Source organism: Balaenoptera ricei, chromosome 1 (assembly GCF_028023285.1).
Source record: "Balaenoptera ricei isolate mBalRic1 chromosome 1, mBalRic1.hap2, whole genome shotgun sequence".
NCBI lineage: Eukaryota > Metazoa > Chordata > Mammalia > Artiodactyla > Balaenopteridae > Balaenoptera > Balaenoptera ricei.
In genome coordinates, this window is record NC_082639.1 from 13090106 (window position 1) to 13103199 (window position 13094).

The window sequence follows — 13094 nt, forward strand, 5'->3', positions numbered from 1 at the left end:
TTGGGGGTTAGGAGAGTGTTAGATTGTTTTTCCTGGGCATGTCTAGACAGGTCACCTGAGGACACTCGCTGGAAAATAGTTACTTCGCTCACGAATCCGCCAACAAGGGACGTGTCCTAATTGAGTGGAATGAAAGATGAATACAATTTGAATAATTTTCTCCTGTGCAGAGAGAAACTGTTATTTTATTTGCCTATGGATGTGCCCCAGTATGTAGCAAGGTGCTGTTACACGGTAGAGTTACATACATAAAGGTTTGCTGTATTAGCGAATTAATTAGTAATTAATTTGGAAGCCAAGGAGGCACTGGAGGCTAGTTCTGATGGAAATTTTTCATTTTTTTACAAATATTTACTGAGGCCCCAGTACATGCAAGACACACAGTGCTAGATGCTGGGGAAACAAAGCTAGAGAACAAGATTTCTGCCCTAGTGGAATGCACAGTCTAACGGTAAAGAAAGATAATTCAACAAGTAATTGCAAGTGTAAGTGATGGGGTTCAAGACATGCTACCCCAAATTATGCCACCTTGGCATATTGAATCAACTGAAGAGGTTTTGAGAAAACGGCAGAAGCAGGAAGGTCATTCTGACCTTCTTCCCAAAAAACAGTCATAAAACCCTCAGGTGAGAGATGCCCTCCCTGTTCCAGGAGGACAGGGACATCCTTATCTCTGAAAACAAAGGGAAACCAAGAAGAATCCTGATAAACAAGCCTTGTTAAATTGCCCCCCCCACCACTACATTTAGCCTCAAGCTCCTTAACCTCTCCTAGTTCTCCAGACTGTCCAGGCTTCATCAAAACTAGCAGAAAGATACACAGATCTGTTCCTTTGGGTCTTCATTTCCTTATGAAGTCTCCTGTGTCATGTAAAACTTAGGTTAAAATAAATTTGTAGGCTTTTCTCCTGTTAATCTGTCTCCTTCAGCATAATTTTCAAACCCAACCAGGGACCGGGTCAAGGAAAGCTTTTTTTCTCCCCTACATAAGCATTGCAAAGTGACACATATGTAGGACCATTATGGCAAGGGAATTCATCCTATTCTGGGGTCGGGGAAGGCATCCCTGTAGAAAAATCATCTGAGCTGAGTGACTGACAGGGGGAGTAAGACTCAACAGATGAACAGGGGTGAGAAGACTTTCCAGGGTGGGTGGAGGGAGCCATACACACAAAAGTCCAGGGGTCTTGACATGCCTCCTGGGAGAAGTGTCCCGTGGGGTTGAGAGAGAAGAACAGTATGGCTTGAGGTGAAGAGGCAGGCCTGGTCTCCCCTTCTACATTATGATCTCAGTATCACTTGGTCTCCTACCAAAGATTTTTACCGGCTTCCTTTTTCCTTAAGCATTCTGCACAAGGAAATTCCTACTTTAGGCAACTTCCTGAAGATGGCTAGAGTACTAGGATTTTTGCAGTCAATTAATTCCTTAACCACTATAGGAAGAAGCAGGATTCATGGGACTTCCCTGGCCGTCCAGCGGTTAAAACTCCGAGCTTCCACGGCAAGGGGCGCTGGTTCGATCCCTGGTTGGGGAACTAAGATCCCACAGATCCCACATGCCACGTGGTGCCACAAAAAAACAAAACAAAAACAAAAAACCAGGATTCAGGAGGCAACAAATGTTTAAAGGAAGATAGAGAAACCAAGAGGCCTAAATCTAAGGTATTTGATCAGAGTCAAAAGTGTATGTGTGTCCAGGGAGCCAAGAGCACTTATGTAAAAGAACTTTGGAAATGAGAAATCATCTGGTACATTTCAGAGATTTTTCAGAAAGGCGAAACACCCTTTGAAAGCCTCTTCTTAATAGTCATGTATTTAAAAAGATCTAGGAGATTAAACCTTGATATTTTGGTATAAAACATAAGTAGAGCCAACCAGACAAGAATTTCACCTAAATATGCCATCAGGTCCCCTCCAGGAAATGGCATGCCGATGCTTGTCAAGCTGCAGTGGTTAGGTGGGTGTTTGTCCTCCAAACACCCTGTGTGGCCAATTAGGAGCAGTACTGACAGTACCTTTAGATGTCAGCCAGCGAGTCTTTTTCTTTTTTCTCTTTCCCAATTATAAAGCCTTTTGCCTGCGCAAAAGACACATGCGTCAAAAACACTGATGCAATGAGACGCTAATATCAGATTGCATCATATGATCCTAGGTGTGGTGCCCCGAAACTGGTTTTTCCTGAGGTCGAGCTGCCGTAGAAAAGCGCTTTGGGTAGAACACCCAAGAACTGACCCTACTCGTCAGATGGCAAAAGTAATTTTTGCAACTACATGCCTCAGTTCCACACCACTATTTTCCCGGCGGAAACCGGTGTGGCTTTCCTGGCTGAAATGGGTGTGCGGCCGACATTCATCAGTTAGGTGTGTCATGCTGCGGCTTTGTAACGAATGTCACCTAGGGAGATGCACCTACCAGGCAGGCTGGAAACGACACTTCTGCCTCCAAGATGTGCTCTGAATTCTATCTCACTTGAATGGAGCAACTTCTCTGGGGACAGACCCGTTTGGTGCAAAACTGGAAGAGGAGAAAGGAGATAAGGTTGCGGAGGTTTCTCGGACACTTGCTGGGTGGCTGGCACAGTGTTCTAAGCAATTCACACACGGAACTGCGGAATTGTGGGTTCCAACTGCCAGCCTGCCATCACTGGGACCCACAGCAGGCTATTTTGCTGCCCCGGGTGTTCATAAAATCATACATCAAGTTAGTTTAGGCTACTTTTAAGGTCCCTCCCAGAAAAGGAATGCTATTCAACTTGGCCACAGAAAGCTACATCTCCTGTTGGACAGTTAACTTTCTGGTCCAGTGTCTATAAAAAATGATCACTGATCATGGGAATGATGCTATTGCCCACTGGAAAATTGGTCTGTGTTTGTACAGTTAGGTTAGACTAGGACGATACAACTTGGATCTTTACCATCCAACATGAGAGCCATGCCGGAAATGTGGCTAGTGCAAATTGAGATGTGCTGTCGGTGTACTTACACTGGATTTCTGAGTCTCAGGACAACATAAAAGAGTATGAAATATCTCATTAATAATTTGATTATATTGATCACATGTTGAAATGATAATATTTTTGACCTTTAGGTAAACGTAGAATTAAAATGAGTATCACCTGTTTCTTTTTAATCTTTTCAATGTGACCAGCACAAATTTTTAAATTACCTATTTAAAATTTTGTGGTTCACATTTAATTTCTATTGGAGAGCACTACCTCCAAAAAGCATAGTTGGAAACCAGTAATTCGCTCAGGACCCAACACTTTCTGCCTCTGTTCTCTAGTTCCCCCATCAGCTAAATGGCAAGATATAGTTTGGGCTAAATTTTCAGGGAGTTACTTCTGGATTAAATGTTCCCTGATTCCGAGAACAGTAGTTGGTAGAGGCTCCCTGTCATAGTGTTTGGAAAGATGTTTTCTAGTAGAGGAAGATCTTTTAAGCCTTTTCTACCAGTGAGCCATGAAATTTTAGAATCCAAGTGGTCTTTAAATATTATCTTTGGAACTTTAGGCTCCCCAGTCTGTAAGCCCCTCCTGGGCTGGGCTTGTGATTCATTCATCTTTGTTTTTCCAGCATCCACCCAGGGCAGTCTGACTTGTAGTGAGCTGTTCATATATGTTTGTTGACCTATATAATATCCAGACGAAGAACCAAAGCCCAGAGAGGTACTGAGACCACCTAAGGCCACACAGCTGGCTGGTAGGAGAGTCAAGAAGAATACAGTCCTCATGCACCAGTTCAGAAAACCCTTGGTGTGGCCCCTGGACCAGCAGCAGCTGCAACACTTGGGCGTTTGTTAGAAAAACAGACTTTCAGGCCCGGCCCCAGCCCTACTGAATCTGAACCTGAGTTTTTATTAAGATTCCCCCCAGGTGATTTGTATATATGTTAAAGTATGAAAACTGCCACTTGAAGTCATGTCACGTCTCTCAAGGAAAGCCTCCCTGTCTGTGCCCTGCAGAAGCTATTCCAAGTCTATTTCCAGGGTGAAGAGGTATAGGATGCTAGTCACCAAGACTCACATGCTGGCTGATGAAGACTAAGATTTAAAGATATTCCAGGGCTTCCCTGGTGGCGCAGTGGTTGAGAATCTGCCTGCCAATGCAGGGGACACGGGTTCGAGCCCTGGTCTGGGAAGATCCCACATGCCGCGGAGCAACTGGACCCGCGAGCCACAATTACTGAGCCTGCGCGTCTGGAGCCTGTGCTCCGCAACAAGAGAGGCCGCGATGGTGAGAGGCCCACGCACCGCGATGAAGACTGGCCCCCACTTGCCGCAACTGGAGAAAGCCCTTGCACAGAAACGAAGACCCAGCACAGCCATAAATTAATTAATTAATTAATTTAAAAAAAAAAAGATATTCCAGTAATATTGACTGAGTCTCTGCTATGCCCAGTACCTGGAGCCAGTGCACTTGCTTCTCTTCCTGAGGGCTTGAGGGGCTCACACTTTTGTAGCTCCAGCCACCTGCACCTCAAGGAACAAGCAGTTCTTCATAAGTTTGCCCCCGCTGGTCCTGCTATCCTGCTTTCATACAAGGGAGTCCAGGAGAAATTTGAAATGAAACCAGGCACACCTTGGGAGTCCAATCTAATTTTTCAGATCCAGGAAAAACAGGATCAAAATCAATTGCATCAATGTCTGTATGTTGTTTATATCTACCATTGCCTCCCCTCTCTGCTTCTGCACTGGTGTTCACAATTCGTGGTGCGTTCCTGGCCTGTGATAGAACCCAGTTTGCAGAATTGGTCTCTAATCAACAGCTCTCCAGTCATTTTTTAAGACTGTCCCTCATCCAAGTTTGCAAATAAAAGCTGTCTACTGCAGAGATTCTATTTTCTCCTGGCCGTGGGCAGGATGGATATATGGTTTTGAGGCTAGAGAAGGACAAACAATTTGCAGGCCTTACAGATGTTCGCCCAGCATCGATTGTGTAATGGAGCCGAGAAGCCAGGCAAATTTCCGGTGAGGTCAAGAGACAGAGTTTGAATGAACAAGAAAAACCAGGGCTTTGGGCTCAGCTACAGAATTGGGTCATGTGCCTGGAATGTTAGTGATAAAGCCAGAAGGAGTTCAGCCTGTTGAATGTGTCAGGTGGCCCTGCTGGCTGGGGACCCCTGCATTTCAGGCCATGTCATGTCATCCCAAACTATAACAACCCTTTGGAAAATGAACAAACCAAACCAATGGGGGCCCCCACTGTGCTAACTACCTGGACTGTCTGATTTTCACCTTCACTGAATGGACTGAGTCAGCTGGGTGAAAGAAGAGAGGTCTTAAATTGAATCAAGCTCTGGCATTTATTGAGCACCTACTATGTGCCAGAGATCGGGCCATGTGTTCTACGTAGAAAAGCCTGTTTAATCTTTATAACATCCATACAACAATGGCTACTGCTATGGGTCCCTGTATTAGTTTGCTAGGGCTGCTGTAACAAAGCATAACAGACTGGGGGTGCTTAAACCTCAGAAATTTATTTTCTCCCAATTCTGGAGGCTGGAGGTCCAATATCAAGGTGTTGGCAGGGTTGTTTTCTTCCAAGACCTCTCTAATTGGCTTGTAGACAGCCGTCTTCTCCCTGTGTCCTCCCATGGTCCTCCCTCTGTGTGTGTCTATGTCCTATTCTCCTCTTCTTGTAACGCCACCAGTCATACTGGATTAGGGCCCACCCTAGGGATCCCATTTTAACTTAATTACCTCCTTAAAGACCCTACTGACAAATACAATCAGATTCTGAGGTATTTGGGGTTCGGACTTTAACATAAGAATTTTAGAGGGGTTGGGGGGGGACACAATTCATCCCATAACAGTCCCATTTTACAGATAAGGAGACTGAGACAAAGAGGTTAAGTAACTCGGTCAAGGTCTAGCAGGTGGAAGTGGAGAAGCCGAGATTTCAACCTCAGCAAGTGACTCCCAACCCATTCTTTCTTGTTTGTCAGACAGACCCAGCCCTGGGATCGGGCACAGGGCAAAATCTCTGAGAACCTCAGGCCCCAGGTGTGGAAGGCAGAGCCGGCTCACCAAAGAGGAGAGGGTTCCGCTCAAGGCTGTAGGTCCAGCAGGCTCACGCTCCCCGGCGCATGCACAGTGCGTGATGGAGCTGATTCTGGCCTCCTCCCACTGACCTCTCCAGGACCTGGGCTCCTAGACTCTCAATGGGGCCAACCATTCCTGCCCTGCCTGCTCCCAGGAGTGGCACATGAAAGGGCTTCCTAGACTGTAAAAAGGCTGTTCCCATGTAAGGGAAACTTGGCAACAGGGGACAGTGTGGCTTTAGGTCAACACAGCGCCTAAAACCATGTGCGTCTCCTCTTCAGCCCTTCCTGGTGAGGCTCAGCCAGGAAGTCACCTGAGGAAGTCATCCACTCCACAAGCAACCACTAAGCCAGGCAGAGCCCACTTCTTTCTGCCTTAGTTTCCCTGTCGTGCAATCACTAGAACACTTTAGCTGAGCACCGTCTCTCTTTTTCTTTTTTGATTGAAGTATAGTTGATTTACAATGTTGTGTTAGTTTCTGGTGTATGGCAAAGTGATTCAGTTATACATATATATATGTATACTTTTTCAGATTCTTTTTCATTATAGGTTATTATAGGATATTGAATATAGTTCCCTGTACTGTGCAGTAGGACCTTATTCTTTTTTTTTTTTTTTTTAGGACCTTATTCTTTAAACTGAGTACTTTCTAGTGTGTTGACAGTGACTTAATGCTTTGCTGTTCACTAGGATTCATTATGAGATATAACAATGTCAAGATAAAATATAAGGAATAATGATATAATACGTTCATAACTTTTGTCTATTTTCAAAGCCACTGACTTCAAGGCCTCTACCCAAGCCATTCCTGTACTTACTCCACTGTCCCCCACAAGCTCTCTAATTGCTGTCCTCCCCCATACCCTCCTTCATTTTCTTTGTTTTTTTAATTGTTTTTTATTTTATTTTATTTTTTTGGCTGCGTTGGGTCTTTGTTGCTGCGCGCGGGCTTTCTCTAGTTGCAGCGAGCGGGGGCTATTCTTTGTTGCGGTGCACGGGCTTCTCATTGCGGCGGCTTCTCTTGTTGGGGAGCACAGGCTCTAGGCACGCGGGCTTCAGCAGCTGTGGCACGTGGGCTCAGTAATTGTGGCTCACGGGCTCTAGAGCACAGGCTCAGTAGTTGTGGCGCACGGGCTTCATTGCTCCACGGCATGTGGGATCTTCCCAGACCAGGATCAAACCTGTGTCCCCTGCATGGGCAGGTGGATTCTTAACCACTGCGCCACCAGGGAAGTACCCCTCCTTCATTTTCTTAAATACCCCCTCTTCCTATGACCCCTTCATTTAATTCCTTATCTTGCTATCTCTACTGGGGTCTCACTTGGGTTCCTTTTTTTTGGGGGGGGGGGCCATGTGGCATGGCTTGCAGGATCTTAGTTTCCTGACCAGGGATGGGATCCAGGCCGCGACAGTGAAAGCACCAAATCCTAACCACTGGACCACCAGGGAATTCCGTCACTTGGGTTCTGAGGCTAGAAACAGAGGGGTCCTCTTTGGAATGAATAGCAATAGCACACGTGGTTCTGTGGGTTTTAAGTCTCAAGCGGAGGCAACATCTTAAAATACACTCTCTACTATGGGCAACCGTGACACCAGGCATGGAACTGGATGATGCCAGGGCCCAGCTTCTACCCCTGGGCTGTGCTGTTCCTGGAGAGTGGACCACATAGGCTGGCAAGTCTGTGGTGTGCGCTGAGTGCCTGCTGTATGCTGGACCTGCCCCAGGCCAGGTGCGTCACCCACTCTATCATGACCTTAGATTGGGTCCCTAGATTACAACCAACAGAGAAGCATGAGGGTCACAAGCCTCAGCACCCTCTCTTCACTTGGCAATTCAGGCAGTAGGAACAGCATGGGCAAAGGCCCTGGGGTAGGAATGCATTCTGCTCCTCTGGGCAAAGTGGAGAAGGAACAAGAGAATGACTATAGACCAAGTACTCTTAAGGTGTCAGCCCAGTGAGATGTGCCCTGTGAAGCTGCAGCAGTTAATGAGGGGAACTGGGGGTCTGAGGCGATCACTGGGACTTTGCAATTCTGAAACCCACATCCTTTATGCCATACCTCACTGCCCCTCAACGCTGAGACCTGGGCTTCTTCTCAGAATATGCATCAGTGATGTTAGGCTTGGGCTGTGGGCAAACCTCCTGGACCCCAGGCATCCTCACTGCAAAATGGAAGGGATGGGTCTGTGCTCCGTGGACGGACGTGCCGCTGGACATGCTCCACAGACACACACTGTGGACGTGGTCCGTGGCTGCACAGCGTACACAGGCACCACGGCTGTGCACCAGGAGGTGTTTTAGCTGGGAAGCAGATGAACATTTTTAAAATTCCAATTGCTACACGTGTATTTCTGTGCATTTTAGAAATGTGCATGTTTGTTTAACTAGCAATTAAATCCATGTTTTCAATCATGACTGATAGAGAGTTTCCTTTTCAAAATGATTCATTTCAGTTTAAAATAGGGGCTTATTGGGAATTCCCTGGCGGTCCAGTGGTTAGGACTCCGCGCTTCTACTGCAGGGGGCATGGGTTCGATCCCTGGTCAGGGAACTGAGATCCCACATGCCGCAACGCAGCCAAAAAAGAATTTAAAAATAAATAAAGAGATTTAATGAGGTGTTATATAGATCTTGCAAAAATGGGGAATTCGGTTCACACACAGCCTTGGCCTAAGAGACCTGGATTTGCTACTCTGGCACCTCTCCCAGCTCTGATGTTCTCAGTCCTATGATGGACCAGACTCTGACCATCTAGAACAATCCACTGTGAAGGGGACTCAGGGAGTGGACAAGAAAGTGGGCCTGTTTGTTTGTTTGTTAAGTTTCTGGACGTGGCACTCGGCATGTGAGATCTTAGTTCCCAGACCAGGGATCAAACCCGTGCCCCCTGCAGTGGAAGCAAAGAGTCCTAACCACCGGACCGCCAGGGAAGTCCCAGACCTGTTTAAATGAACACATGGGATCACGCAGGTCTGGACCTGATCCATGGAAGACTTCTTGGCTTTGAATATGTGACCAGGTGTGCAACTCGTCTTCAAACGCCAGCCTGATTGCGGGGCTTAGGAAGCAGGAAGCTGGCACCCAAGGAGGATGAACATTGCAGGTGGGAACCTGATCTCGGCCTGTTGAGTCTAGTGTGTATGTGGGAAATATCGTCATTTCTGTGTCCGGTAGGCTGCTCTGGAAAGTTATCCTTTTCCAGCTGGAATCTAGTCCCCTCCTCTGAGGAATGAGAAAACTAAGACCCAGGGGAGGGGATCTGTCTGCACTCTGAGCCTGATGAAGGACCCTGCATTGACTCCTCACTGCTCTGCCAGGATCCACCCTGACACCTAAACCACTCATTACTTTTTATCTTCTGGGTAGTTTAAATAACTATCATTAAGTGCACGTAAAAGAGTGCATTTCTTTTTTTTTTTTTTAATCCAGGCATTCTGATTCCACAGCTCAGACTCTTTTTTTTTTTTTTTGAATTTTTTAAATTTTAATTTAATTTTATTTATTTATTTATTTTTGGCTGTGTTGAGTCTTCGTTTCTGTGCGAGGGCTTTCTCTAGTTGTCGTGAACAGGGGCTACTCTTCATCACAGTGCACGGGCCTCTCACTATCGCGGCCTCTCTTGTTGTGGGGCACAGGCTCCAGACGTGCAGGCTCAGTAGTTGTGGCTCACGGGCCTAGCTGCTCCGCGGCATGTGGGATCCTCCCAGACCAGGGCTCGAACCCGTGTCCCCTGCATTGGCAGGCAGATTCTCAACCACTGCGCCACAAGGGAAGCCCCAAGAGTGCATTTCTTACCAAACTCATTAAATTGCCTGAGTTGTGGGCTGGTTCCTTCCCTGTCTTGGAGGGAAGGAAGAAATTTGGCTGGACACAGAAACATGCTCCTCCCATGCCATCATCACCTAATGCTCTGTGTCCAAAACAGGGCGCTGGGGACCTACCAGTCTGGCAGGAAGGGGGTTTCCAGTGATTTGCAGGGCAGCAGTGAGCACAGGTAACCCCAAGAATGCAGGCAGGGCCCATCTGAAGAGGCTGAAAAGGGTGGACTGGAGTGAGAGACAGTGTGGAAGGGAGACGGAGAGCTCAGACTCTGGAACTGGCCTGTCCGTGTTCAAATCCCAGCTCTGCCGATTGCTGTGTGATCCTGGACAAGTTAAATAACTTCTCTGTGCCTCTCTTCCCTCCTCTGTAACTGGGAATGATGACAACAGAAGCTACCTTGGAGCCCCATTCTGTGGCCTAAGTGAGCTCGTCTTAGGATGGTGCTAGCAAGTGCTATCGGGTTGCTGTTATCCTAGACCTTAGGAGGGCAGCCCCTGGATCCAAAGCCTGGCCAGAATCAAAGCTCCAGCCCTACTTGCTCCATGACCTTGAACCACCTACTGCACTCCTCTGGACCTCAGTTATCTCATGTGTCAAATCAGGGCAATGACAGAGCCTACTTCCTGGGATTGTTCTCAGGAGTCAAGGACTCGAACCCAGAGCCTGGCACAGAGGGAGCCCTTGAGAAAGAAGAACTTGCATGAGCTAAGACTCTAGTCCATACATGGTTGGAATCCTGAAGGCCTCACACAGGGAGTGCTCAGGATGACCCTGAGGAGTGAATGTCTCTGGCTGCATGCGTGGGAGGGGCCGACAGAGGAGTAAAGTGAGAAGAGCCCAGGGTTAGGAGCCAAGAGCACTGGGTCTGAGTCTCCCAGCGCCATGGGCTCTGGATGACCCAGGGTACAGTCCCTCCTACTTCCAGGGCCTCAGCTGCACCCAAGGTACAAAGAGAAGTGGTCTTCCAGTGAGGTTTCCTTGGAGGTGCCTGCCCCAGCTCCCCCAGCCCCACTCCAATCAGAGCATATTCCTTTTTATAATAACAACAAGCATCTGTTGGGTCCTTACTAAGCACCAGGTACTTTACATGTGTGCAGTTAACCCTCACAAACTCCTGAGGTAGTTCCACGTTACAGAGGGGGACATGAAGCCCAGAGAGGTGATGCAATTTGCCTAAGGTCACACAGCAAGTTAACGGTGGAGCTGGGATTTAAACTCAATTCTGAGTGACCTCTGAGCCGGGGTATTTATTTATTTATTTATTTACTTTCCATTGTGAAATCATTATAGCTTCAGAGGAAGTTGCCTAGATAGTACAGTGAGGTTCTGTGTACCCTTCACTCAGTTTTCCCCAATGGTTACATCTCACACCCAGTTTTCCCCAGTGGTACAATATCAAAACCAGGAAATTGACATTGGTATGTACGAGTATTGTATAGTTCTGTGCCAGCTTATATCACATGGGTAGAGTTGTGTAACCACCACAGCAATCAAGATAGGAAACTGTTCCATGATCACAAAGATCTCCCGTGTTGCCCTTTATAGCCATACCCACGTCCCTCCTACCTGCCAGCTCTGACCCCTGGCAACCACTAATCTGTTCTCCACTTGTATAATTTTGTCCTTTCAAGAGGTTATATAAATGGAATCATACACTTTTAAGGCTGACTTTTTCACTCAGCATAATCCCTTGAGATTCCATTAAAACTGCCCTGTGGGGCTTCCCTGGTGGCGCAGTGGTTAAGAATCTGCCTGCTAATGCAGGGGACGTGGGTTCAATCCCTGTTCCGGGAAGATCCCACATGCCGCGGAGCAACGAAGCCCGTGCGCCACAACTACTGAGCCTGCTCTCTAAAGCCTGCGAGCCACAACTACTGAAGCCCACGCGCCTAGAGCCCGTGCTCCGCAACAAGAGAAGCCACTGCAATGAGAAGCCCGCGCACCGCCACGAAGAGTAGCCCCCGCCCGCCGCAACTAGAGAAAGCCCGCGCAGCAACAAAGACCCAACGCCAAAAATAAAATAAATAAAATAAAAATAAATAAATTAAACAAACAAACAAACAAAACTGCTCTGTGTATCAGTAGTTTGTTCCTCTTTATTACCGAATTGTATTCTGTGGTACAGATGCCCCATTCAGCCAAATAAAGGACCTTTTGCTTATTGCCAGTCTTTGGCTATTACAAATAAAGGTGCTATAAACATATGTATACAGGTTTTTGTGTAGACTTTTTTGTTTCTCTGGGATAAATGCCCGGGAGTGTAATTGCTGTATCATAAGGTACGTGTATATTTAGTTTTTTAAAAAGAAACTACCAAACTCTTTTCCAGAGTAGCTGTACCATTTTACAGTCCCACCAGCGATGTATGAGAGCTCCAGTTTCTACATACCCTCGCCAGCATTTGTTGTTGTCGTCACTATCTTTTTTATTTTAGCTGTTCTAGTAGGTACAAAGTAGTGATGTCTCATGGGAGTCCTGATTTATGTTTCCCTAATGGCTAGTGATGTTGACCATCTTTTCATTTGCTTATTTGCCGTTTGTAAACCCTCTTCAGAAATGTCTCTTAGGAACTCCCTGCTGGTCTGTGGTTTACAAATATTTTCTTATTTTGATGAAGTCCAATTTATCGATTTTTTTCTTTCATGGATCTTGCTGAGGACCCTAGTCCTGGATCCCAAAGGCAGTCACCTATGTTTCTTCTAAAAGTTTTATAGTTTTATGTTTTACTTTTAAGTCCATGATCCATTTTGAGTTAACTGTTGCATGGTTTTAAAAATTTAATTTTAGTTTTTATTGAAGTCTAGTTGATTTACAATGTAGTGTTAATCTCTGTACAGCAAAACTTTTGCATGTTTTTATATGAGATGTGTGGTTTAGGTCAACTTCATGGCTTCGATGCCATTTGTTGAAAAAACTATCCCTCCTCTTGAATCTATTTTTTTAATCTTTTTTTTTTTTTCAATTGAAGTATAGTTGATTTTATCCCTCCTCTTTTGAGAGTGGATGTAAAACCACAACACTCTGCCATCTCTAGTCTTTATCTATTTGTGTTCCCTGCAGGATTTTGTTTGAAGAAAAAATTGCACTGCTAAAATAGTTTGAAAACGATTGAACAAGAAGATGCCCATGTTCCCCTGGCTCTAATTATCTTATTAGTTAGTCCTAAGCTAACACGTCTTGGGTGATGCATGAAGTTCAGCATGAAAGCCCCCCAGAAAAGGGATTCCTGGGT